Here is a 27,864-nt window from a genome sequence, read left to right as displayed (position 1 = left end):
GTGGTTTTTTACCGAAAATCGAATTCGCGCCAGCCGCCATCAGAAGATGCAGTAGATGAATTCATAAATTTGGAACATGGGCACATCACAGTATTGGGCCGTATTTGAGTGCTGGGAAGGCTCAGTTCGGATTTCTAAGATGAATATAGCCGTAAGCTAGGCCTAGGAACCATAAAAAGTCGTATAAAACTACCCATGGAATGACCAGAAATGAACGAAAATGAACGAAAATGAACATTCTTCTCAAAGTGCTCAGAATGGTTTAAAAATGGGTCGGAAAGGTGTTTATATTAGTCCTAGGACCACTCAACCAAGTTTGAGAATCATTTGCATGTCTAGAACCGATGTTACCAATGTTCCAAATGTCCCAATTTTGGCACAATAATCCTCCCTGAGAATCCAGAACATGGGCACATCGAAGTATTGGCTGTATTTAAGTGCTGGGAAGCCTCAATTCGGTTTTCTAAGATGGATGTAGGTAAAAACTAGGCCTAAGAGCCATCAAAAACTCAAATAACATTACCCAGGTTCATGGAATGTATGGAAAATGAACAAAAATGAAAATAGTAGTTGAGATGGTGGAAACATTTGATACAATTTTGGGAAACATGCTTTTTACAGCCGTATTTATGCTTGTACTGACTTGGACACGTTCATAAAAAGGTGGCACTAGAGATTGATTTTCACTGCCAAAATTGTGTGAAGCATTTTAAAATACTTGTATCTCAAGGAGTATGCTATGAAAGTTAACCAAATTTTAATGTGGTCCAAAAAGATTCAAATGTCACATAATAAAGTCATTCATCTCTTTATATCTGTTAATTGTGCAGACATGAGCCAGAAATCACAAAATATTCATTTCTTGCACCTCTAATGATGAATTTACATTCTGTGAGTGTGTCCTGCTTCTCAATGTGATTTATTTGAACCTTTTTGAGATAGCTGAGTGTTAAAAGTGGCAAAGAATCACCGGTTAAATGTGGAGTTACGATGCAATTATCACATACAGGGTTAATTCTGACTAAGTATTTTAGAATGATGAATGTGGATATGAATATATCAACGGAATGATTGTAACAATGAACTCTATCAATCACAATTATATCATGCTAACTAATATTAGAGAATTTAGATGGTTAAAAGTGCCATAATGAGTCAAAAACTCACATAAATGAGCATGTATTGAAATGATGCTGTATCAGGGGAAATGTACACTGTCCATTTGAACACTGTCCATTAGTACTCCGATGAAAAAGCGATGAATGTCGATTTGCCGTGATTCTAGCTTTGTGTGTTATTTGTGTGATTTCAATGCACGGCAATGAAGGTACCACGATCTGGCAGACAAACATGTCTGAACAGACATAGCGAGTCAGATCTGGTTCAGGAAATTTTATCGTTAAAGAGATATTCATATTTCATATGAATCAATACTCAGGTTTCTAATTTTGGACTCGCCCGGGGTTTGATTATGATACTTTGAGGAATGACATTTGATTTATAAGTTGATTTCAAATCCCCTATGGGTACCAGAAATACTGGTTCACCAACAACAACATCACTTTTTGGCTCTATATCAGGTTGGTATTCATAGTAAATCTGCAGTAATTTGTTGTGACACTGCACTTGTTTATGGTCATGGAGAAGTTCGTTATTAGAGTAATAGTGGAATCAATAATCACAAAACACTGAATTTTAAACTGATTAAACTAGGCAAGTACTTTTACTACTCAAGCCATGATAATTTTGTCTCCATACTGTGACAAATGAATCAATCAGTTACGTATAATACTTAATTGAATTTTTGAAATGTGATTATCGATTCATTACCTTTCTTTTCAAAATGTCATTACAACTTGAACATTACATATGATTCAATTGTCATACTTTAAAGAAAATTACATAGTTGGTAGCCAGATTTGTGTGATTTTTGAATCATTTAACCACCCAGATCAAAAATTATCGCTCAAGGCCTTCAATATGGTATAAGCTTAGACATGGATTCAAAAATCACATAATAAGAACCATAGAATGGATATATGTTGTCATATTGTGCACTTAATTTAAGGCTTACTATAGTGAGACTTAATAGCGCACCAATAACGAAAATGTGATTTTTGAATCATATTAACTGGTTTTAATACTATTTAATACTATTTTGTACCCTAAAAAATGATAGAAAGCCAATAAAAACGTAAGATGATTCAATAATCACTGCTCAAAATAGGCTCATTTCCAATGTTTAAGTTGTGATTTTTGAATCATTTTGGCACCAATAACAATTTCAGATAAGACATTTTATTCCTTACATGCATTATAGTCACCATATCAATTTTGGCGTCTTTGTGAATAGTACTTTTCAGATTATCTAGTGTTGATTCATCTTGCATTTCTAATTGTGTGATTTTTGAATCATTGGCACACAAATAACGATAACTCCTGTGATATAAGCACTACAGACTCCATGATTTCAGGATCATGAAATTTAATCGAATTTCTAAAGGTATAGATAGATATATCAACCAACAAAGAGCAATGACCATTTTTAAAACTCATTTAAAAAAAATCAATCTCTAGTGCCACCTTTTTTTGAACGTGTCCACTTGGAATCTATCTGGTATGGTAGAAGGACACATGTACTAACATTTCCAGCCACTTAGAAGTGCAAATTACTCCCCTGGTTCATGGAATGAATGAAATGAACAAAAAATGAACATTTTCCTAGAATCCCCTGAATTGGGCTAAAACAAAAAATTGGTGTGCCTAGCATGTTCAGAAAGGGCTCTGGGGCAATGTTTCTATTTTGGTTTCAGAGTAGTTGAGATGGTGGAAACAATTGACACAAACAATTGAATCATCCAGTTTCACATCGAAAGCACTATTTTCACACATCAAATTGTGACATTTTTTGTTCAACTTTAAAAAAACCTTTTTAGTGCAAAATGATCCCCTGGTTCATGAAATGAACAAAAATGAACTTTACCCTAAAATCGCCTAAACTGAGTTGAAGGCGATCAGAATCGATTGGTATCGATACCAGGAGTGTCCTTGAAAAGTTTGGTGGCCTTAGCATCCTCAGAAAAGGCTTTGTGGGCAATGTTCCATTTTGGTTTCAGAGAAGTTGGGATTCTGGAACAGAATTGAGACAAATTTGGAACAGGCTTTTTGGGCAGTAATTATGCCTTGGCTGACTTAAAATCGATCTAGTATGGTGGAGGGGTATATTAGTAGTTAATAGTTTTAATACTTTCAACGCTGCTATATAACAAATAATTTGAGGGAAAGTATGTCGTAATTCCCTCAAAGGGGTGCAGTAAGTTTACACGTTGCCTTAACAGCTGATTGTTTTGACTTTTGCTGGCTGTTTGTTTTAACGTTTGCTGAGTATGGGTGACAACAACAAGAGTAACAAGAGAGCCTCATCTATCACCAATATGTCTCGGATTCCTTCCCCTGCGGACAAAAAGGCAAAGTCCCGAATCAAGAACAACACTCCAGGACCAGAGGCGAAGGGAAAGGATGTATCTTGTGAAACTATTGTTGTAGACAGTGATGTAACACCCCCAAAGTTTGACAGTTCACACAGGGACAAGACGAAATGTCCATGTAGTAAGTCAATATCGTCATGGAAGATTGACTGTGTAAAGTGCAAGCAATATTGGCACATAGACTGTCTAACTATGAATGGACTCAACCAGAAAAATGTCAACAGCATGACCAATTGGCACTGCCCTTTTTGTTTGGTTTCACCAATCCCCACATTCGAAACTGCTGAAGATGTGTGTTATGTGTGTAGGAACACTCTGACACTTCAAAAATCTAACAGTCAGTGTGAGACTGCTATTGCCACAGAGAAGCTTAATACCATCACAGCTTTTGGTGAAAAGCTTGCAAAGGTTGACTTTGACAGTCTAAACGACAGCATTGCTGCCATCCAGAACCTTGACCTCCATATCAAGCACCTACTGGTAAGTGACAAGGGCACTGCTCCAGCATGGGTTGAAGTGATGGAAGGAGATCTAAAGCAGCTGAAAACTTCAGTTGACTCTACACTCGGAAAGGTTTCTGAGTCTGATAGTGGCCTAACAGAACAGATTAAAGTTTTGAACAAGCAACTGCAGGACTTTTCTACTCCTCAAGTAAGTGCTCAATCTTCCTCCAAGACCAACGATCTCATGGAAAAAATAGAGAAGAATCTGCAGGAGCTAAATTCCAAGCAGTCTCTGGAGACGAATCAGGAGCTAACAGCCATTAGACAGTCTTTGAACACTCTTGAGCAAAATTCTTTGGCTTCTTCTGACCATTTAAATGCCCAACTTACCAATTCTTCACTTGCCCCTGGCCCAGACCTAACAGCTAATGAGCATCTCAAATCAAGAGAAGAACCAGTTGTAGGCGCTATAGAAGAGTTTATCACCACAGAAGAGCAGGATCTTCTCCTCCTTGCCTGTCAATCACTTGACGAGGATTTTGTTGTGGAAGGAGCTCGTGCTGTGTATTCTCTGGGAGAACCATACAAGTATAATGGCTCCAAGTCACCCAATGGTCAGCTAGAGTCAACCAGCTTCTCCAAACTGATGGACAAAATCAATGGGGCATTCTGTAGTGGTGAGAAACCGAAGATCAATAGTCTGCTGATCAACCGCTTCAAAGAGGATGGCTCCCTACCAAAACATTCGGATGATGAAGCCACCATCCACCCCGAATCCGAAATTTTCACTGTGTCCATCGGAGGCCAGTGCAGCATCAAATTCTTTGACAAGAAGACGGATGATATAGTCCTTGACCACCCATGTGTTCCAAGATCCATGTATCGCATGACACGAAGTAGCCAAGAGTATTACAGCCACTGTATCATGGATGGGGCAATAACTGGTGGGGTCAGATACAGCCTAACTTTTCGTTCAGTTAGCTTCAGGAACAAGAACTCTACGTGCATCATAGGAGACAGTCATACAGGGGGGCTTAAGTTTGGGTCAGATGCCAGGAAATCGTTTGGACAATGGTTCCCTGGGAGGCAATATTTTGCACCAGTGGTTGACCAGATTGACCCATATGTCACATGTGGTTATCGTAACGTTGTTTTGATGTGTGCGATTAATGATCTTAAAAAACCTGAGATCAAGAATACAGCTGATATTAAACGAAATGTATTTATTCCCTTAATTAAAAAGATTGAGAAAATTCATGCTATTAACCCTAAGGCACATGTATATGTTTGTCCAGCCCTGCCTACAAAGCTTGCTGAACTGAATAGAAAAGTTGTTTGCTTTAACCGCCTTATTCTGACAGAGCTGATCCCTTCAAATTTTGGTGTGACTTACGTTGATGGGTTCGGTGGGTTCTGTGATGATGCTGGGCTTCTTAGCCAACAGTTCTCCAGAAACATCGGCCGAGACCAGCGACCAGATTATCTCCACCTTAACTGGAGGGGTACAGCTAAACTAGGCACTTTGATTCGTAACACAGTGCTTCTTAGAATGAATGGAGGAGTTGATAGAAGGAAAAGGAGAACAGACGAGGTTGATGGACGCTCATATCGGAACGTGTTGAGTGGGACGGGTTCTACTACTGCTGCTGAGTCTCGACACCAGGATGGTTACCAGCCATTCTGACTCCCCTGAGTAAAGAGGTATGCCTAGTCTGTGCGAAGTTCATTAACGTAGGACAATTCATTGTTGAATGCTGTGAATGCGACTGCCCAATGCACCATAAGTGCTATACCAAATCCATTAACAATGACACATTATCTGACGATTTTTACTGTCCCAAGTGCGTACATTTAGCAGTTATTCGTTACAATCCATTTCGACTTGCATGCACTAATTTAAGTGATATTGAAAGTAGTGAAGTGGATGACACTATCATAAAAGTAGATCAAATACTAAATAACTGCGTATCGTACAATGTCAAGGAATTCAACAAAGCACTAGATAATCAAATGAATGAATTTTCATCGCTTCTCTTCCAAAACATCGACGGCAATAAGTCAAATTTCGACACTTTCGCTATTGAATCCCATAGGCTCACCAAGAAATTCTCGATCATAGCCTTAGCGGAAACAAATGAAGGTCCTGAATCCAGCAGTTTGTATCAATTAACTGGATACAACAGTTTCTACCAAAACACAATACCAGATAAAAAAAAGGGCACTGGAGTGGCTCTCTATGTTTGTGACACTCTTAGTGCCAGAGTAAACGGCAATGTATCCCATATCACTGAACATTTAGAAACTCTTTTTGTGGCCGTAAGTAGTACAACTTCCCCAGTAACAGTTGGTGTAATGTACCGTCCTCCAAGTGGTAATGTCAATGTTGCACTATCTGAACTCTCTGACATCCTTGACAGTCTCCCCAAGTGTAGTTACCTAGCGGGTGATTTTAACATTGATTTACACGATAAGAATAGCACAATCGTACAACGCTATGAAGAAATACTATTAAGTAAAGGATTTTTCCCCCTAATTTCGTTAGCAACACATGAGAAACCAGGCTGCAAAGCATCCTGTATTGATAACATAATAACTAACGACGTAGAGAGTATAGTAGCTTCTGGAATACTGACTGACCGTATATCACACCACTCACCCATCTTCCAAATCTTTGATAGAAACTTGGACTCTAGCAGAATTGACCTGAAATACAAACAGTATTATGATTACAACAAACCGAATGTAAAAGCTTTTTTACAGACTCTGGAACATGATCTCAATAATAATGTTATCGACAATTTTACAACATTTCACGACATATTTAAGGACTGTATAGATAGAACTTGTAAGTTAGAAACCCCTAAATGCTCTAAAAGAACAGCACTGAACAACCCATGGATTACACCAGACCTTGTGGGCAAAATTTCATATCAGCACGAACTTTACGATAAATGGGTAAAGGTCAGAAAAGTTAAATGTAAATTTGGGGAAATTGAAAATAAAGGGGGGACATGCCAATGCCCAATATGTTGCTCAAAACATGACAAGTATAAAAAATACAGTGACTGCAGGCGGAAGGTCAAAAAGATCGCCGCAATGCTCAATCTAAGTTCTATGGTGGAAAATTTGCAGAGTTGCACGGAAACAGTAAAAAGACGTGGGAATTAATTAACCAAATACGGGGTAAACGAAAACGACAAACCAAACCTCTATTTACTATCAATAATGAAAAAATTACTAATCGTAGGGTAATAGCTAATGAGTTTAATAAGTACTTTGTCTCCCTAGCTTCTAATCTTAACGAGGCATACAATGAAATCGGCGAACTATTAATTAATGGCATCCCCAGTATCTATGACTACCTACCAAAATCCAACACGACCAGTATTTACATGCATGATTGTACAATCGATGAAGTATGTAAAATAATATCAGAATTGAAAAATGGCAAATCGTCTGATATCCCAATACATGTTGTAAAAGCGTCATCCAGAATTATCGCCCCCCTATTATCTGTACTATACAATGAATGTTTGAAGGAGGGAATATTCCCGGACGATTTAAAGATTGGCAGGATCAGTCCCATATACAAGAAAGAAAATGAAGAATTACTTGAAAACTATAGACCAGTCTCTACCTTAGCCGTATTTGGTAAGTTATTCGAGAAAATTATATATAGTAGGCTATACAGCTTTTTCCAGTCACAAAATATGATCTATGAAAATCAGTATGGATTCCGTAAAAATCACTCTACTAGTCATGCCCTGAATTTCTCAGTGAATTATATAGAATCATGCCTTAATAAAAAGCAGCACGTGCTCGGAATATTCATTGATCTAAGCAAAGCATTCGATACCATCTCAGCTGACAAATTACTGAGTAAGCTAGATAATTACGGAATTCGAGGCAATGCCAACAAACTCATTGCTAGTTATCTCTCTAATAGATATCAATACGTCTCGGTCCTAGGAGAAGAGTCTGACAAGCTTCCAGTTCTCTTTGGAGTACCCCAGGGATCTTGTCTTGGTCCGTTACTATTTATTATTTATATCAACGACCTATATAGGGCAACTGAACTAGGCAAGTTCATTCTATTTGCTGACGATACAAATATATTTGTCGCGGATGAATGTAAGATAAAGTTATATGAACGAGCAAACCAAATTCTCAAACTGGTACAACTGTATATGAAATGTAATCTCCTGCATATTAACATTAAGAAATGCTGTTACATTCACTTTAAACCAACGAATAGAAAAAGCAAGGTAGAACATAATGAAGAAGAACACGTACTTACTCTAAACAATGTAGTAATAAAGCAAGTCAAAAAGGTGAAGTTTCTTGGTGTTATTATTGATGATCAGCTTAAATGGGATGCTCATATACGGTCGCTCAACACAAAGCTGAAATGTGAAAGTGGGAAAATTTGTAGAATACGGCACATTATTCCAGAAAAACTCTACAAAGAACTGTACTACACACTATTTGAATCACACTTGCGATTTGGGATATCAGTATGGGGTGGCCTTAGTAACAACAGGCTTGAACCAATATTTATCACTCAGAAGAAATGTGTTAGAATACTATTTGGTAACCGAGAGGCGTACTTAGAAAAGTTTAGAACTTGTGCTAGAACACGAAGTAAAGACAAGCAAAAATTAGGAAGCGACTTCTATGAAAAACAGCACACAAAACCGCTATTTAAGAAAAATGGTTTACTAACCATACACAGTTTGTTCAAACACACATGTTTATTGGAAATGTTCAAAATCAATAAATTAGAATCCCCAGTCCCACTCCTAAATCTATTTAACAGATCATCAAGACGTGCTGATCGATTCATCACTCCAACCCCATCCACCTCCTTCATATATCAATCGACAAAAATGTGGAACGATTGTAGAAACACTGCTAGCAATATCAACTTCTCTACATCAACGAACCTTGTGAAATCCACAATAAAAAAGGAGTTACTCGGCATGCAGTCCAGGTACGACGAAATAGATTGGTGTGAACTGAACTTCGATTCCAACGAACTGAAATTCTAATGTCTACTCAATGAAGATATGCTGAGCGCTAAAGCCGATTGAAATGTTAATGTCTAAAGTATAAAATTTCGGCGGTCACGCCGCGCATTTTGCGCGCTGTGCCGCTATTTTTGGCCCATCTTATCAGATATTATTTACAATGTACTCGCACAGTACATGCAGGGCATGCCTCAAGATCATATTAGTGTAGGAATCATTATGTTTTCAACAATTCATTATATGTCGAATTCAGCAGTGGGTCCTCTCTTCGTCCGGTTTGTGTGTTTGTCGCCTGTCTGGACTCTCGTAGTCATGTAATTTTTAATTTTTAATTTCTAATTTGTTATTTTAATTTTAATTTTTCAATTTTCTAAATGTGTGTTCTGCTCCGGGACTCGATTACCGTATCGGCTTTCTTGAGACTGTAAATTTGGAAAGCCAACTATGCGGGGCGCCTGCCCACCGGCACTGAAGAGTGATCAAAGAATTAACTAAAATTTCCTAATATAACGATTGAATATAGAGTTGTTTAACCGGCGCGGCCATGGGTGTGTGGCCTAGCTTTGGCTGCACACCTATGACTGCGCTGTTGCTGGTGGACAGGCGCAGTTTTTGTTGTGCAGTAGTGTTGCAAGAGAATAAAACCAACTTATTATGTACTAAATGGAATCAAGATTATTATTGACTATATTTGATAACGATGAATTGTAAATTTCGATCAATTTATATTTTTCGGTCTCCAATTATTGAACTGCGGAAGCTGGTTGCCTCAACAATGTTGACTATGCATACTGAATTGTAAAAACGTGATAATTGAACGAAAAATAAATGATGAACATGATTCAAAAACTGTAAACCACCAAATGAATTATCGCTTAAATTTAAATAAGTATTTAAACAAAAACCACCATGTGCCGTTAAGCAGCAGGGCGCGGCTCATCTGGGCCACAGCAAATCGGCGAAAATGGGTTCGAAAAAGCCACTATTGGCACTCGAGTCCTTGATCTTTCCGATGGTTCACTGGGGCTTTTGAGCTGCCGTCCTTCAGCTTCTGTAAACTGAAATTACTACCAATCCAAGTTGAAGCAATCAGCCGACGCGCGGCTTTTATGGTTATATATGATATGTTTAATCTGTAATAAAGATCAAAATTCAAATTTGTTTCGTGTTAAGTGGGAGGTTAACCTCTTCTTGACACAAAATACCCAGTCGTCTCCTGAGATCTCCGACATGACAGAGGAAGCTACTGTCGAGTTCGATATTACAGCTAACCTAAGATAGTCAAACTGAGTGGGATCAATTTTAAGCATTACAAATCAGCAGTTATCAAGCAAATGTGATGAAAGAGCCATTATTGAAATGTAAGGCAGATCTAGAGCTAGGAATGTGTTTCGGGGCATCAAAGAATAAGTATCTGTGTACTGTTCTTTACCATACCATTTAAACGATTTAATACATGGAAGTATCACAATAATATACTTTTTCAAAAACATAAACACATTTAAAAAAAGGCTCGAATGGGTTATCGATATTTCCATATAATGAAGGATTGAAATAATCTGTTTGGGAGTAATACGTTCAAATTCGATCCTGATCTACAAAAGTGTAACATGATAGCAAAATCCGCTGTGCTTTTCTATACTAGAACAAGTTTTAGTAGTCTCCAGCACATCACAGCTTAAAGGCAGTAACACTAAATCGATTACATTAAATAACCTCTCAAGATCATTTAGTAATATCTGTATTTCGATGTGCAACGAAACAGCTTCTATACTACTTTACTACTTCTATACTACTTTACTATCAACTAGATATACGGTTTGAGCATTGAAGCTCTATGCTGTGAGCAGCAGCGAAAAGAGATGGGATTGCAATATATCGACTCACTTGTGAAAATAATGATTAAATCTCAAATCTCTTAATTACGATTTCTAACTGCGCGGCGTAGTGCGTACTTTGAAATCCAAATAAAAATTATTTTTGATCAAAATATTGGAAAAATTGTACGTAGCGCGATGCGTTACTGTGCCGCGCCGCGCACTCAATAAGGCTTCTCACAGCGACAGTAACGTGAATTCCAGGTTTCCAACTCCCAGCTGCTGGGAGTTGAAACTACCGGAGCGCATTTTTATTTGAATTCTATTTGGAGTCGAGCGCTACGTTATACTCTTATATATAGCTCGTTTCAAGACGAAATCCTCATTTGTTCAGTTTGTCTTTCGATTACGTTTCTACTTTTATTTTAAATCGTGCATGCGAATCTCTTTATTAATTTTATGAACCAGCTGATTTTCGTAACAGAAGAGATATCAAGAATCTATCTTTTGAGCTTTAGTTACGTTTCTTCTCAATTTTGATAGAACATGGAACAGCTGTCGTTTTAGAACTAAGAACCTGTTGTGTTTTGTAGTAATTAAGCAATCTTGGGCTTTAACCATTTAATTCATTAATTCCGTATGATCTATTACTCAGCAAATTGAAGGTCAGGAATCTTTTCATTTACATTGGGAACGGTACGATTACCAGCTTATTAAGCAAATACAGAAACTCGACTGACTTGTTTGAGTTTGTGTAAGTTAGTTCAGTTACTAGAAACTAATGTCCTCTTTTACAGTAACTTCAAAACTGTCAACGCCGGTTTAAATGCTTTTATACAGAAACTGATTTAATATATGTACATATATATATATATATATATATATATTGTATAACTATAAGGCCCATATAATAAGGGTAAGTCAAGATCACTGTCCAATTTTGATATTTCAATTTTCAATCATTGATTTATGAAGTGGTTGTTGAATGTTGAAATTGGTTTAATAGGCTTGTTCGACTATTTAGGTTCTACTTCTGAGCAGCATAGGCCGATCATAACATATTTCCCCAAAATATCGTATTTCTATATCATTAATATATGTCAAGAGATACATTACTATGTTACCAGGCCGGCTGTTTGGATTAGTATCCATTATTGCTGAGATTAATTATACATGGTGAGTATATTGACCAATACCAATCGTTTAATCGGTATTTACCTATTATCGGTGTCGTATTTTCAGCTAAATATTAAACAATCGAAACTTAAAAGGACCGTGGCCGTAATTTTGTACCCTCCTAGTCTTAGGTTATCACACCCCTATTTACCTCTTAATCACAGCCTAAATGTAGGAGTCATGCAATAACATGATTATCGCTTGGGCAAGTTACATTATATTAGCCTCCTCAGGTGAGCAGTCATGTAGATATATATTAGCTCTATTCGATTTAGGTAAGAAGTCACAGAAACTTGGAAGCTGATTTATTTGTATCTCTCCTAGTTCTGTGTAGGCTGCATTAAGGTTAGATGCTAGGGATACAAAATACTTATATTGAATTCATTAGCTATAACTCTGCGATCAGTTATCTTTTCATTGTCTATGGTAAATATAGGTCTGATATCACGTTTCTGTTTGCCACGAATTTTATTTATCAGTTCCCAGGTTTTCTTGGAGTTTCCCTGAGTTTCAAGAAACTTGTCAGAATAATATTCAGATACAGCCTTTTAACGAACCTTTTTTAGAGCCTTTCTATATTTCTATATGTAGTCATCATAACGGTATCTTTTATTACAGCAGATAGAACACAGGCATGTGCCCCCTTTTGTGTCAGTTTCGCCTTGTTTACACTTAACTTTCCTGACTTTCGCCCAGTCATCATACAGTCCATGGCAGTGGTTTACTGAGGCTATAATCCCGCCAGTAATCTAGGGGTTGTTCTGGATAGTGCGCTTAGTGGTTTTGGGTACAGCTAGTTTGCAGGTTTCGTCAATGCTGTTTTTAAAGATATCATGAAAGTTAGTAAAATCTATAATTGGTTCATTGTCTGGTTTGTATTGCATCACTTGATTTAATTGAATGAATATATACTGTTTGACACACTTCCTCTTGTCTAGTTTGTTACCCAAGACTTCAGCAAATTTATCAGTGTTTGATTTATGGACACGTTCATTTGAGTTTGAGGATATTGGTAAACAAAAATAATAGCGTTTTCGACGATAGTGGCTTAATTTTGACATCTATTAACCTAGCACGTTCAGAAGTTCAGAACATTAGCCACGTTACCCATACTCCCATATGTACTGCTCAGAAAGAAAATCTATTGTTGTTAGGCACTATAATGGTTCAAATGTCACATTTTGTGTGACTTAGTTAACTGCAGTTGTCTTATTATCATTCCTTGGTCTGAAATATAGTAGATTAGGTCAATCTAACAATTATGATACAACATTGATTAAAGGGCACGGATCGAACGGTTACAAGGCAATATTTGGGTAACTTTGTCACACTCAGAATACCATACCTCTATTCTACTGTGAGGTGTCCTCAAAACCCTTTTAACTCATTATTTGATGGTTGATATACCAATCATAGCCCTAAAATATGTTGTTTTGAATAGTTAGCTAATACAGGCACTCGGTTATTGGGAAATGATGTTAATTCTGTCACAATATATGGAATTTTAAATTTTGGGCGAATTATTTATATCTGATCTTGGTTTGAAAGGCGGAAAAACTTTATATGATGACAATGTAGTTGATGCAAGTTAAGATCAGTTGACGTTTACATTGTCACAAAAAATTATACGAAATCGTAAATAGGTTATAGAATGAAATATTCTCTTATAATAACTCTTATAATAACTGATGTGACAAAGTAAACATGTCTTGTTCCCTATTTTGAATATCTATATATTATTCTATAACTATATTAGAATTCAACAGTCTTTCAAAAAATTGGTAGAATATTGTCCAGAACATCAGAGCTCAAGTTTAACAATTTTAGGTTAAATAGTTAAATTTGTCAAAGTCACAAAAAATGTGACAAAATTAACTTTTCCTGCCCCAACAATTTCAAGATAGTGTGTAAAAATTAGCATAGGCTAAAGGCTGCTTTATTACCTATATAAATCAATCCAAACTACAAAAGAATATATGTTAATGTGATGACGATTACCTAACTCTAATAATAACTGATGTGACAAAGTAAACATGTCTTGCCCCTATTTTGAAGATCTATAACTCTATTAGAATTCAGCATTCTTTCAGAAACGATTGGTAGAATATTGTCCAGAACATAAGAGCTCAAGTTTAACAATTTTAGATTAATTTGTCAAAGACACTGAAAATGTGACAAAATTAACTTTCCCTGCCCCAACAATATTAAGATAGTGTGTTAAAATTGGCATAAGATGCTTTATTGCCTAGTTGCCTATATTAATCGATCCAAACTACGGAAAATATCTGTTAATCTGATGACGATTACTTAACTCTTATAATAACTGATGTGACAAAGTGAACATGTCTTGCCCCTATTTTGAGGAACTATACCTCTATTAGAATACTATGTAACTTTATCATCAAAAAAATTTCGATAAACTAGTTATTTTGCCAGCAAGGACCTAACAGAGTTATAATAATTTTGTTGTGACGAAATTACCCTATTTTGACCATGTTGCGGTAGTTTAATTGTGACACTGTTAACATAATACCACCTGATTATGATTTATGTGTCTGGTGCATGGTAATAGCAGTGTTGTTTGATCCATAGTACGTAATATAAGGGGTTTAAGCTGTTATATCATCATTTGTTCAATTCCACACATGTTCAGATATCATCAAGATTATGTGACAAAGTAAACTTGTTAATTGTGCCTTCGTGTTTTAATTCCCTACGACCATATGATATAATAAAAATTCCTAGCACTTCCAGACCATCAAATTAACCTACACTTCTCAGCATTGCTTATCAGGGTGCCCTAAACATTCTTCACAAATTTTCCTAAATGTGTGACAGAGTAAACCTGAGTGCACCATCTAACGAAAAAAGTCGTCAAATATGTAGGTAATGGTCATATGTACCCATCCAATCAACTGGACACTCAAAAATTTGGTCAAAAAAAGCAGCAAGGGGTCCATATTTACTCTGTCACATGTTTATAGTGTGACAATGTAACCATTTCCGTGCCGGCCGTATTTAAGCGATATCTTATCACCTGATTAAGATATCGTTATGTGACAAAGTTAGCCTAGAGGATGAGACGATTATCCTAACCATCAAGGGTTTGTGTAATTTCATAGTGTGACAAAGTCAACTACACTGTGCCTTTTAATAGGGTCACTTATATTTACCAATATCCTCAAACTCAAATGAACGTGTCCTTATAATAGTCATAATATTGAGTGTGCTTGTGAATATTTTTGTTCTTGCTAATTTCCCAGTCAAATATTGTAAATATAGGGAGGTGGTGAGATAATATGTGATCAGTTATGACATTAGGGCTGAAGTAGATAAGAAGTTGTTTTATCATTTAATAACCTGAATTTGTGTAGTCGATAAGATTTTGTTACCTTTTGTACTTTCATGCTTATTAACACTGCAGCATGAGATTAGTATCCGCTCTGAAACCATAGTGTATAGCGTGTGTATTCTACGATGTTGCCCACATAAAACAAACATACGGGAGCCCTTTCAAATCGTAGGTTGTGTTTTAGTACGGCTGAGGCATTGTGAAATGATGATCAACACGACAGAATCAGAGAAATACTCTGAAACAATTTCCTAGGTTGACATGACTTTTACGACGGCCCCAACGTTAATGTGGCTCTTGCTATGTGTTGGTTCAGCCGAATTAATTATTATATTTAATCAAGTTTATTTTTCTCGTTAGTTATCATCCGGCCAAACATTAAGCAACTTATATTGCAGTACCATTTATCATTTAGTATATCAAAATATGTCATTGTAATTTTGCATGGCTGAAATGTAACGCTTGATTTATATACATTGTATATAATGATTAATTGAATTTTCAAATAAAAAATAACTACCAAATTTGCAGGAAGTATGGTTTCTTGTCTGTTGCTGAATTGGATTTCAATTATTTCTCTCTTCTAATGATGTCGCAATCAGGCTAGACTGCAATTTTTAGGTAAGATTTTAAGTGATTTTCAGATTTAATTAATATATTTTAGCTTAGTGCAGGGTTAAAAAGGTAGAAACTCTTATTGCACTATATAATAATCATAATACTATAATATAATTAATAGGTTCATCAAAGTTTCTATCATGATTATAATCGCAATGAATTATCAATTTAGTTTAATACAAGTCTCTTCAGGTATCAAAGGGACACGCCTTAAAGAACAGTGATAACACTAGATGTATAGAAGCCTTATATAACAAGCCTACAATAACAGCTCAAAATGGTCGTATACGACGGAGCTGACTGCTAGGGAGCGAGATCTCTACTTCCAGGAGCTGTTTGGAGTAATAACTAAAGACCGAGGAGGACTCAGATGTAAACATGAGTCCTCCTCGGTGAACAAGGTAGTACAGGGCAGGTTCTTGACATGGGAGACACAACGCAATTAGACTTTATTGGAACAACCTTATCTACAACTACAAGATGAGCCCAGCTCTCCTTAAATTCCATCTAAACTCGACAAAATGATGTGGCTAATACCCCTGCTAATATGAAGCTGTGAAGCTATTCGAGGACAGGAAACTTTTGGAAGACGTGCAACATCAACCACATCCTGGCTGTCTACTGTCTGTAGTGTAGCAAGAAACTCCAAGAGATACAACTGGAGGCATGACAACGTTCTGCGTGTCATAGCTGGAGCCTTGCTAGACCAACTCAAGACTTACAATTCCGCATTTTCCACGCCCTCCGACAAATAATCGTTACGATTCAAGTTGAAGAATGGGAGCTATGATGAGCTGAAGTTGAGGAAGGAGATGCCGTTTGAGAGGGCGAATGACTGGATGCTGATCTGGGACGAGGACACGATACAACACATCTACAACACATCCGAGAGACCTGAAATTGTAGAGAGAAGTGGTTCTGATAGAACTGACTTGTGGTGACCAAGTCGTGCGTAAATAAGTAAGGTACAACAGCTAGAGCTGGCATCGACGGGTGAGTTTGGAAAGCTCAGCTCTTTACGGTAGAGATTGGGTTACCAGCTCTACTCAACTGCTTTGGACTGACGAAGAGAACGAAGAAGAAAGCACTGAATGAGGCTGCTTTGGTCGCTCTTCAATGTTCTTATGCCATTTAGTTAGCCCGTGACAGCAAGAAATGGTCTACCTTCTACGAAATCGCAAGGTAGAAGCCATAAACTGCGAAAGCTGGACCCATAAAACATGCGAAAGCTGCAACGAGGATCGCAAGTACTGGTGGAATACACGTACAGTAATGGCTTGCTGACTAGATGTATAGATGGAGTTGCTATCGAACGATACAGAACTCAGGTAAACATCTAAACCTGTTATAGTTGATTTTTCTCATACACTTTATAGCTCTTAAATTAGAAGCAAATCAAAGCCTTCATGTTGTGTAACAGTTTGGTAGGTAGGGCGTGGATCTGTGAACTAATTATACTTGGTAATGCTGTAATTTAACATATTCACAGTACATAATTCTATGCAATCATGATAGCATCGGGGGGGGGGGGGGGGGGGGGGGGGGATCATATACTTAGTACCGTGGTCATATTTTCTTCCAAAACACAGTTAGTACATGGCACATTTCCCAGAAAAACAGGTACATGGTACTAAGGGGGGTGTCCAATATTATGTCAAATGTATTTGCGACTGCTATAAGACATAACTACATCGAAATCCCGTCGACCTTCTTCAATCTAAAAATATCGTAAAATATTTCCATGATGTCCAATTTAGTTGACTCACTCAACCCCGACACCAAGGCATCCAAATCTTGTGGAAAGCAGATTTTGTGGCACTCCTGTACAATCAATTTGATAATACCCTCTGTCAAGTCATTATCGAGAAACGGCATTGATCCAAAGCTGATTTGATCCATGAGGTCTTTCAACGCTTTTTCAAAATTGTCTCTTTTGACAGTCTGAGAAAATGATCATAGTCGTAAAAATAATTCACAAATAATCTCGTCTACATATATAGGGACACCAGGTTCTAGCACATTCATAAATATTTTGTCGCTTGACAATTGGGTTTAACTGGATGGAACTAAAACAATCAGTCTTTCTTCCGTTTTAGAAAAGATATGCCTTAAACTTACCTGCGAAAGATTGAGCGACGTCTAAGTATTTTTTACGTTTCCATGGATACGGGCAATTCGGGGGTCTCCCGATAATCTGTAGATGGCTGAACTCATTCACTCTGCCGACTGCCTATATTGTCGATAATAATAATCTACATTACAATGTTTTATAGGGACATATTCACTGTATGCTACATTTCGAATCTTTTATTTGGTATTCTAGGAACCATGGAACGTTCTTTGAAAATCTCTCTAAACAGTTAAAATTGAATAGTTAGTGTGTCACTCAAATCAGTTATCTACACTCAGCTCGGAGCTGACTCAGCTCTGTACACACATTCCATTCTGTGTGTACAGAGCTGAGTCAGCTCCGAGTCAGCTCCGAGCTGCAGTAATCACCGTTGTAGCACGTGCGCGCGGCTCAGATCACGTTCTGGGTCACGGACAGAATTATACATCAGTTATAATACACCAGTTTTAATATAAAATACACTTCTTTCAGCAGTTCTTTCTAAGTTTGTCCGCGCTTCTCTTCCGGTTTTTATCACCGGCGTACTGAGGGGCCGGGGTGTTGACATATGTTACTTAATCAGCCGATGGGGCGGGGGGGGGGGGGGGGGGGGGGGGAATTAACTGTATCGTTATTTAGCTTAATTATTCAATGTGTGATTTTTTCAGGAAGCTTCCGTTAAATCTTTTGTCTCAGGATTTAAGACGGCTTGATCTTTCAGTCGTATAATATATTTCGATAATAATTAGTAATACTGACTCTGTGTTGATAACGTATTATGTGAACGGTCCATAAATCACTATAACACAACACCGGAACTTCGATATATTCATAAGTTCGTCCCGTGAATTTTCAAGTACAGACGGTAAAGTGAACTGTTTTTCGGTGGTTATTTCGCCGAAAATTTAATAAACACGAATGAAGGATGTTTACCGTTTAGAACACTTCGAATGTAGTATTAATAGTTTTAAGAGATCATATCATATACAAATGACACGTGACATGGATCAATCAATATAGCCACACACTTGTATTGGTACATACATACATACATGTTGGGGGGGATGCAACGTCAATTAATGTCAGTATTCCATAAAAACCCCAAACTGACATTGACATTAATTGACATTAATTGACATTAATTGACATTAATTGACATTAATTGACATTAATTGACATTAATTGACATTAATTGACATTAATTGACATTAATTGACATTAATTGACATTAATTTGTCTTGAAATTTGAGATTATCATTATTCGATAAATATTCAAGATATTCACGTCTATGTAAGTTAGACCGGTTCAAAAAACAAAATGTCCTTGAATAATTATGAGTATGTTCTTATCTGTTGATCCTTAGGTTCAAAGACCACAAAAAAAAATTTCAGCTTCAAACTCTTCCATCTTCGGTCCCCACCGGCCACGCCCATATTTTATTGGTTTCTTTTACAGGTAAAATATCTAGAATCGGCTTTTTTAGTATGAAGTAGTAATGCTAGCTGTTTAAGATTCGTTATTCAAATATAAATGTCATGAAGGCATTTCGTTTAATGTGGGTTTTAAGTTCTGATGATGTTGAGAACCACGCCCTTGGATGGCCACGCCCATTTAAGAAAATTAAATTTCGGAAAACCGTATTATTTTAGTTTTATTGTTTAATGATCTGAATTTTTTTCACATTTCACATTTCCATATGTGATAGTAGTGAATAAATTGATGATATAAACGTTCTAAAGTGCTAAAAATATGGTAGAACTACATAATCTCTGGTCGAAAAATATCGTGTCAATTAATGTCAGTATTCCAAAATTTTGCAAAACTGACATTGACATTAATTGACATTAATTGACATTAATTGACATTAATTGACATTAATTGACATTAATTGACATTAATTGACGTTGCATCCCCCCCTACATGTTACATGGTAAGGTCTCCTCCTAGTCGTTGGAGTGGCCTGCATCACACACATCGCGTTGGCGGCGTAACATATGTCTCCACTGTACTCGGTTGGTAGCCAAAGCTTCTGTTGTGTTGTTGTCGATGTTTTCAACACCTGTAAACTTAGCAGCATCTTCGAGTACGCAGGACTTCCAGTTCTTACGGGGTCTGCCCCTTGACCTCTTTCCATAATTTGGCTTCCAGTTCAACAGAAACCTCGGTAGTCTAGAGTCTGGCATTCTAACTACATGTCCATACCAATCGCTAGATTGTAATCGGGGGGGGGGGGGGGGGGGGGGAATCTTACACTTAGTACCGTAGGTGACGTTGGGGTGGGTCATATTTTCTTCCAAAACACAGTTATTACATGGCACATTTCCCAGAAAAACAGGCATATGGTACTAAGCCCAAAAAACCCATTTCACCTCTAATTTCAATTTTGAGTATTTTTGGGATTTTGAGTTTATTCCTGTTTTTGTAACTTTTTATTTCATCTAATTCGACTACATTGAAAACAAAACCCCTAGTGGGTATAATTTTCCCACTGTTTAATGAGCTGTTTAAAGCTGTTTATATACTAAGACACAGTTAGTACCGTGATTTCTCAACATTTAATACCACAGAAGGGTCGGTGGGTGGGTTTTTGACTAAATTCCAAAATTACACTTAGTCGATGCCACGTACAGAACTTAGTACCTGATCTAATCGATGTTTTTACGCTAAACATATTATATAAACTAATAAAGAATGGTTATGCCATAAGACCAAACGTATGGGGTAATTTTTTACATCTCTTAAATATAGATTATATTTTTAGGAGGGGATCTACAATTTGCAAAGACGATTTATTTTCGGCCAGAAATTTACGGAGTTCATTCGTCTTCAGTCTTGGTGCAGTTGTTTCTCTCACTATCAGGTATTACTATTCACTATTCAACCATGCTGCCTGGCTTGAACCCTGTTTGTTAAAACCTTCATGTATATTGCATGTTCATTATTTATTGAAAAATAAATCAGATTTGTGAACATTTCTTTCCCTCAGTGACGGTTCGAGGAGACACTGCATCGCAATGCTCGGTGAAGATACGGGGATATGAGGCTGTTATCTCTCTCTCAAAGTCCACTGCACGTCGTCACAGAGCCTCAATCCGATCAGAGCAAGCAGCAAAGATCAAAAGAGACCTAACGTCCAATGTCAGACAGAAAAATTTCGATGGAAAACTCCTGGCAGACCTCGGAGGATTTAGGAAAGTAAACAGACTGGCTGTGGTCCTAGTACAAGATGAGGAGAACAAGATACTCGCAATCTGTAAGACGAGTGACTCTACAAGGACTATGACGAAGCAGACAAAGTGAAGAAGACTCTCGACGACCGGAGCCTAGCAGATAAAATGATAGCCGTTGGATTTGATACGACATCATCCAATACTGGCGGAGTTCACAAAAGGGCATGTACTATTCTTCAGCAGCTCCTCAATCGACAATCGACAGATACTCAGGATGGCCTACCCGCCTGGAGACATCACGTCCTGGAGGCGGAGCTTGTAAGAGGATCTGCCTCCAAGCAACTGTTCGGTGACACAACATCACTCGAAATAACCCTTTTCAAGATCAAGAAGACCTCCTGGGAAGATCTCGATCTGCAGAACATCGTCCTTCCCGATATCCTTACTTGCTACAGGAACGACGTAGGATTAGGAGACCTTCTATCCTTCATTAATCACATCCGCCAACTCAACAACCAGCCCAGGAGATTACAATGAATTCCTAGAGCTTGCTAAACTAATCGAGTGAGAAAGCATAGAGATGAAGAAAGGATTCCTCCAGATACAATGACCTGGAGCTGACCACCATCCACCATGCCATATACATTATGAAGACGGCTCTTCTTCATTAGCTACCATTTCACTGGACGAAGAAGAGAAACGTGTTCACTTTGTTGTCTTCGTTTACTTGAGAGCTTGGTTCAGCGCTTCTTTCCTTGAATCTGCAGCCTCCGACGACATCCGTTTGTTACATAGTCTTCAGAAGTACAAGAGTGTAGACAGAGTATCAGCCATCACCACGACAGTCCTCAACAGGCATACATGATACCTAACTGAAGAGCAAATCCCACTATCCTTGTTTGATAAAGACCTACCTCTAGAGCTAAGAAGTCTCCTTGCAGCAAGAATAGGCCAAAAAACTCTTGGAGCAATTCAAGTTGAAACTTGAAAATTTGTTTGATTGTTATTGAGCGTTATGAACGTCAATTAAGTCTAATTGATCAAAAATTATTTAGATATGTTTTGGTTTTATGAACCTCTTTATAATGACCAGGTGGTATGACCAAATAGGGATGTTGGTATAATTTCTCGTACGGATTAGGGTTTTCAACATATGCTCTGCGCTCTAGTTTGGGTTTGGATTTTAAATAGTCAATAAGGACTACTTGAAGTACGTGTTAACTGTTAAAGTATATTATGCGTTAGTCGAGTGTTGAGTGATTAATCATCTTCGCATGTTCAGTATATAATAGACCTTGTTGTAGAAACTTACTCTTAGTACGGTGCTCCGCAGTTAATGTCATTCTGTATTATACGAAAAATGCATAGCTAGCAGTAGCATGAGGTATGATAACCTCTCGTATCGAAATCTTTGAAATATATAATCTAGTCTTATTACCTGGGGACCCTGTTTTTTAGGTTTTCATACACGTATCAATCAAGAATATTATTAAAATTGGGGGGGGGGGGGGGGGGGGGGCAACCATATTAAAGTATATTAAAGTATATCCCGGGTCAAAATCGGAAAAAAATCCTACATTTTAATATACTTAAATATACCTTACAATTAGAAGATTTATATTCTTCGTTAAGATTTACATGATGAACTATATTTTTCACTCAGATTCGCAAGATAAGCCTGTTTTAGGACTAGTACATGAATTTCCATCCAGATTGGTCAAAAATTGGCTGAGCTATGAGCTTTAAAAAGTATGCCCTATTTGGGCATACACTTTTGCCCAAATTCGCTTTTGACCAAATTCGATAAAATTTCAATATTTTTTAATGAGACTAACTCTATGTGAAAGATATAACTCAGTGTTTGTTGAATATAGTGGATACTAAGTAAAAAGACCTCCATGAACAAAATTGGGAAAATTGCACATAATATCTCGGTTCGGAATACTAGCCAAAATGACTTCATTAAAATTGAAATAACTCCATCAGTTTTCAATATTTTTTCAAGAACTTTTTGGAATAGATTAAGAATTGCATTTCAAGCTTATTTTGGGCAACAATTTTTGAAGTAGGCCTCCAAGGAGATAGGGATATTAAAGTATATTGTAGGTATATTAAAGTATATTAAAGTATATCCCCGGGTCAAAATCGGGAAAAATCCTACATTTTAATATACTTTAATATGGTTGGCCCCCCCCCCCCCCCCCCCCCCCCCCCCCCCCCCAAATTAACTTAAGTCTCATATTAATATAACGACTGTTTGAGAACACAAAGCCCGGGGTTCCCGGGTAAATTCAAAGCTAGGAATCATGATTAGTGATTTGTGTATTTGGTACTGGCCATAGCACTCTCGTAAATCTATTTGTCAATAGTTTACGAATGTCTCCATCATTGATCATGTTCTGGACCCTGGTCATTAGGAAAGTTCGCACGAGATGGACCACGTTTTTTCCAATTTAACTTTAGAAGATTGTCACAGCAACAACTTTTAAGATAGGCATATGATATTTCACAAGTCCATATTTCAACTAATTGAGCTTCGATTAATAAAATTTGTGAAGCATTTAGTCGAGGGCAAATTGAGGCTAACGAGTCATTTTACATTTTGTATTCTAATGACAGCTTCCAAGTATGTAATAAAAGTTTAAACGTGTTCAATCGATTCGTCAGATCGAACTCTTTCAGAATCCGAAGTGAAGAGGGAAATTTTTTCGCTAATTGAGAGGAAAATGAGGCTAACAAGTCATTACTAAGTTATGAATTATATTTGAATTATAACGTCTATCAGAGTATCCTCTGAACTAAAATTCATGAGATGGATGCTCTAGGTCGAAGGCTGGCCCAGCCGACCCCTTTTTTCCTTTTAATCGAGGGTAAAATGAGGCTAACAGATCATTTCTAATTTTTGAATTATTTTTGAACAATAACGTCTATCAAAGTATCCTCTAACCTAAAATACATGAGATACATTGATGCTCTAGGTCGAAGGCTGGCCCAGCCGACCCCTTTTTTCCTTCTAGTTCTAATGGAGGGTAAAGTGAGGCTGACAAATCTTTTCTAATTTTTGAATTATGTTTGAGCAATAACGTCCTTTTAAACTATCCTTTGCCCTGGTATACATTATATGGATACTTTAGGTCGATGGTAGACTCCACCTACCCTTTCTGTCTTTTGATGGAGGGTAAAATAAGGCTAACTATCAAGGTTTTGTTCATTTCTTGTTCTACTGCTTCTTCGGACTAGCCCTTCAAATTGTTTCTGTCTAACCTGTATTCATGATTAGTTGATAATCATATACTAACCTGACATGAGTTTTGAGAGGTGAGATTGAGGCTAACTCATGACACTCTTATTATAATATTTAATTTCTGAAATGTTGAGCTTGAAGAGGATGAATCAATCTTTATTGTTGACATATTAGATAGTCACAATACCGAACCTACTCAAAAATATACACAAAAATATACTTGTTAGCCTCATTTCACCCTCTCAAAAGGTGGTTAGCCTCATTTTCACCTCGAATATTTGAAGCTTAGATACCGATTAAGTATAATCCCAAGGAATTTCATGTGCAACCTTGATATCAAGTAACTTGTGAGCTGTTAACCTGTTTCCGTACATTAAAGTTAAAATGCGGTCGAATTCTTTATTAGCCTCATTTCGGCATCCTACAAGTAGACTCTGCGATTTCTGAAATGTTGAGCTTGAAGAGGATAAATCAATCTTTGTTGTTGACATATTTAAGATAGTCACAATACCGAACCTACTCGAAAATATACACAAAAGTATACTTGTTAGCCTCATTTCACCCTCTCAAAAGGTGGTTAGCCTCATTTTCACCTCGAATAGATCTCGATCAAGTATAATCACAATGGATTATACTTGCAACTTGGATATCATGGACGTTACACGAGAAAGTTATTTTTTGAAAGTGATGAGGCTAATTCGTTAGCCTCAATTGTCCCTCGCAGTTAAATCACTCCTACTGAGTCTAGTGAGTAAGCTAAGAGGTCGCCGGACATCTCATTTTAAAGCCGTATCGATTTTCTATACGCATACCAAAAATCAAATGCGTAACTAAAACAGAAATGAAATTACAGAAGTTTTAAATTTTTTGTCAAAAACCGAACTTTTAGGGGTGTTTCACTGTTTCTAATGACCAGGGTTACTGTTCTCTTTAAAGTATGTAATCAAATTATTCCCAATTATTAGAATATCTAAGTTAATATAGATTTTGTGATATGTCTACAACCTTTTTCCACTTGATTATATTTACCGGTGGACCTCGGGCTTTTGTAATCATTAACACGATTGATAGATATGGTGGAATTACATTGAATTGCATTGGTCACGTTTTTGCTGGGGAGTGCTCGGCTATAGTTTTACCGGGGTTTTACCTAATTCATCATGTTGTAATGGTAAAACCATGCAAGGACAGTCTGTTCTGTCAGGGTGCGCTAGATCGGAGAGTGAACAATTAAAATTGTGATTCTTTTGCTTTTATTCCTTGCATTGCCGCATGAATACTGATACTTGCCGCACAATAATAGTAAATACTCTGTTAAGACACATGACACAGTATAATTAAGTTCGCCTAAGCTACCACTTGTATAAAGGAAACCTTTAACATGACAATGAACACTGATAACAAGTAAAGTTGCCATTCTGTCAAAAACTGCCTTCATGAACGTTTAAAAAGTTACCGAGATGAGATTAATAATTTGTTATTATTATAATGTATTGTACAAACTTGCGCAAGGTTAATGGTCCTGTTGTCTTAAGTGTACACCCTTGCTGAGGAAAAAGTATATCATGGGTCTGAACGAATCTATTATATTACGTGTTTCTTTCGGTCGAATGTGATTACCGTCTTGAAAGCTTGCACGAAGTCGATCCTGTAAATGTATACTCCTTGTCTAGTAATTAAGTAATTTCTACAATCTCCATGTGTTTTTCCTTTTCAGACTATTATATATATATCACAGGTTACGCCAAATTATAATGACATCGGTGTGCTCAAAGAAATCATTGACATCACTGCACGAAGTCAATCCTGTGAAAGTATACTTCTTGCTTAGTAATTTCTACTATTACACGTGTGTCACGCCAAATTATAGTGATATCAGTGTGTAAAGTAATGGTTGACATCACTCCGCAACTGCGCGTCTTTTGGCGCGTATTTTGCTGGAATTCATCAATTCCTGGCTAGATCGGCGAGATGCGCTACTGTGCCGCGCCGAGCTGCCATGAATTGACATCGTCAATTAATGGAAAAAAAAATTACAACATGATTCAAATCTTGTGTAAAAAAATGTGATAAATAATATGCTGTTAAAAACTTTCGTGAAAAATTTTAAAAAGCATGATTTCCACCCGATTATGTGAAGTTATCATTTTTATGACTTTTACAGGTTATAATTTTTGTCAAGAGCTTAGCCATTTGTCAAAATTTAGGTCATGGTATCATGTTATGTGACTATACAATGAGATTATAATCCGTTGATGTATAATATCTTGGAGTTTATCAGGGGATAAAATTATTTGTAGGTTTATAAACTACCAAAACGCGCGCTGGGTTGGACTCGTTGTATAATAATAATGTATAACTATCAATACATGATACACGATAACGTAAAACTATATAAATCGCGATCGATAACATATAAGATCAAATAAACCATATAGTACCAAGTTACATTAATTGATGAAATCTTTCCATGTTTTAGAATGAAAATCCATACACAAATATTCCTAGCTTTAAGTATGACACACATTATTACATGATAACGAATTGATTTAACGCGCATATGCAAAATATATTGTAATTGTATAAGAATCGACCTTGTTTTTTAAAGATTAGTCATTTAAAGTATCGATGAGAAAATCCCTGTACAAATAGCTTCTACTTATAATCCGATAATTTATGTTGTATGATGCAATGAAAATACTCATACCGCGCGCGCAGCTTGAACTACGACATACGCAAGCGTTCAGTTGCAAATTATAAGGTCTACCGAAGTTTGTAGGGCGCGAAAAATTTTATGTTGACGTGCTCGCGCATTCTGAGTGCTGAGTAATCAGCTCGCGTTGGGCATGTAAGTTGTTGCAATTAAACGGTGTACTTTGTTAACCATTTGCAAAAGGCGTAGTTATACTTGTATGAATCGCTTGGGATGATTTTGAAAGATAATAACAAACTCAAAAACAATATTGTCTTAATTCTTTGTAAAAAGCACAATAGTATAAATAGCTTTTGTTAAATAAAAATGTCTCGAATGTCGAAAGTAATTTTCAATTGACGATCGCGATGTCCATTCATCGCAGCTCGGTGAGGCCCAGTAGCGCATTTCACCGATCTGGTTGCGAAAAGCATAATTGAGTGCGCGGCGTGGCACAGTAACGCATCGCGCTACAAGTAATTTTAAACGATTCCCCGTTTAATTTTGGTCGATGGGCACGTCAACTTGTTACCTGGGGACCCCATGCTATTATATTTATGTTCATAATAGAAATTCGGCCGAATGACAGGCTGAGTGCCGCCCAGTAAGTCAATTTGCAAAATAAAACAAATTATAAAACTATACTACTAGCTAATATGCATTAAATTAATTTAATGTTCTTTCATGGGAGATAAAGTGCGCGGCTATTTGCAAAATTTAGCGTCA

The 27,864-nt window shown here is 37.0% G+C and overlaps 2 protein-coding genes and 1 long non-coding RNA gene across 5 annotated transcripts in view; 2 read left to right on the top strand and 1 right to left on the bottom strand.

Annotated features, from left to right (window-relative positions):
- The window catches only part of LOC134811976 (ATP-binding cassette sub-family B member 6-like), a 122,132-nt gene that overhangs the window by 12,203 nt on the left and 82,065 nt on the right, over positions 1 to 27,864 (top strand). The gene's annotated exons all lie outside the window — the stretch shown is intronic.
- Positions 3,259 to 27,864, top strand: part of LOC134812050 (multiple coagulation factor deficiency protein 2 homolog) — a 50,735-nt gene continuing 26,129 nt past the window's right edge. The window contains exon 1 of the mRNA XM_063819240.1: positions 3,259 to 3,279. The gene's annotated coding sequence lies outside the window, so the exon portion shown is untranslated. The remainder of the gene's footprint in view (positions 3,280 to 27,864) is intronic.
- Positions 5,176 to 9,210, bottom strand: LOC134812061 (uncharacterized). 3 transcript variants are annotated; one of them, XR_010159888.1, is made up of 3 exons: positions 8,655 to 9,210; positions 6,530 to 6,634; positions 5,176 to 6,367 (listed from the first exon to the last, which is right to left on the bottom strand). It is a non-coding gene; the product is annotated as an uncharacterized LOC134812061 (long non-coding RNA). The 3 variants fall into 3 exon arrangements; XR_010159889.1 differs by having other exon boundaries at positions 8,875 to 9,210; XR_010159884.1 differs by lacking the exon at positions 8,655 to 9,210 and adding an exon at positions 8,229 to 8,530.

This window comes from Bolinopsis microptera, chromosome 1 (assembly GCF_026151205.1).
Source record: "Bolinopsis microptera isolate Bmic1 chromosome 1, MBARI_Bmic_1.0, whole genome shotgun sequence".
Taxonomy (NCBI): domain Eukaryota; kingdom Metazoa; phylum Ctenophora; class Tentaculata; order Lobata; family Bolinopsidae; genus Bolinopsis; species Bolinopsis microptera.
This window is presented reverse-complemented; position numbering and strand designations above follow the sequence as displayed.